Source organism: Rhinopithecus roxellana, chromosome 15, assembly GCF_007565055.1.
Source record: "Rhinopithecus roxellana isolate Shanxi Qingling chromosome 15, ASM756505v1, whole genome shotgun sequence".
NCBI lineage: Eukaryota > Metazoa > Chordata > Mammalia > Primates > Cercopithecidae > Rhinopithecus > Rhinopithecus roxellana.
Genome location: NC_044563.1, coordinates 54,595,469 through 54,596,224, shown reverse-complemented (window position 1 = coordinate 54,596,224; position 756 = coordinate 54,595,469). Strand labels below are relative to the sequence as shown.

Genomic DNA, 756 nt, shown 5'->3' with positions numbered 1-756 from the left:
GCAGATAATATCTTACAAGCCCATTATTTTAAACTGATGACAACTTAACACTGATTACATAAATAAATGAACTAACAAACATGCAATGAGAAAACTTACAAAAACTCTACATTTTAACTTCATCTGCTTGTTTTTTACGTTTTTGCTGTTTCTATTTATATCTTATTATATTGTCTATATCTTGAAAAGTTGTTGTAGTTATTATTTTTGACAGGTTCATTTTTTGTGAGGGAGGCTTCCAGTAAAAACAAGAAAGCCTGCTGGACAAATTCTTAAAAAGCTGTAACACTGACAGGTTCATCTTTTAGTCTTTCTACTGAAGATGTGAGTAGTTTACATACCAAAATGACAGTGTTATAATATTCTGTGCTTTTCTGTGTACTTACTACTACCAGTGAGTTTTATATCCTCAGATGACTTCTTATTGCTAATTAACATTCTTTTCTTTCAGATTGAAGAACTCTTGTTTGCATTTCTGGTAGGACAGGTCTGGTGTTGACAACTCCCTCAGCTTTTGTTTGTCTGGGGAATTCTTTGTTTCTCCTTTATGTTTGAAGGATATTTTCACTGGATATACTATTCTAGGATTAAAGTTTTTTTCCTTCAGCACTGTAAATTGGTCATGCCACTCTCTCCTGGCTCGTAAGATTTCCACTGAAAAGCCTGCTGCCACGCATATTAGAGCTCCATTGTATGTTATTTGTTTCTTTCACCTTGCTGCTTTTAGGGTCCTTTCTTTACCCTTGACCTTTGGGA

The 756-nt window shown here is 34.3% G+C and overlaps 1 non-coding gene across 1 annotated transcript; it reads right to left on the bottom strand.

Annotated features, from left to right (window-relative positions):
* Positions 1 to 230: 230 nt before the first annotated feature.
* Positions 231 to 291, bottom strand: LOC115893734. Its single transcript, XR_004053791.1, has one exon. It is a non-coding gene; the product is annotated as a U7 small nuclear RNA (small nuclear RNA).
* Positions 292 to 756: the final 465 nt, after the last annotated feature.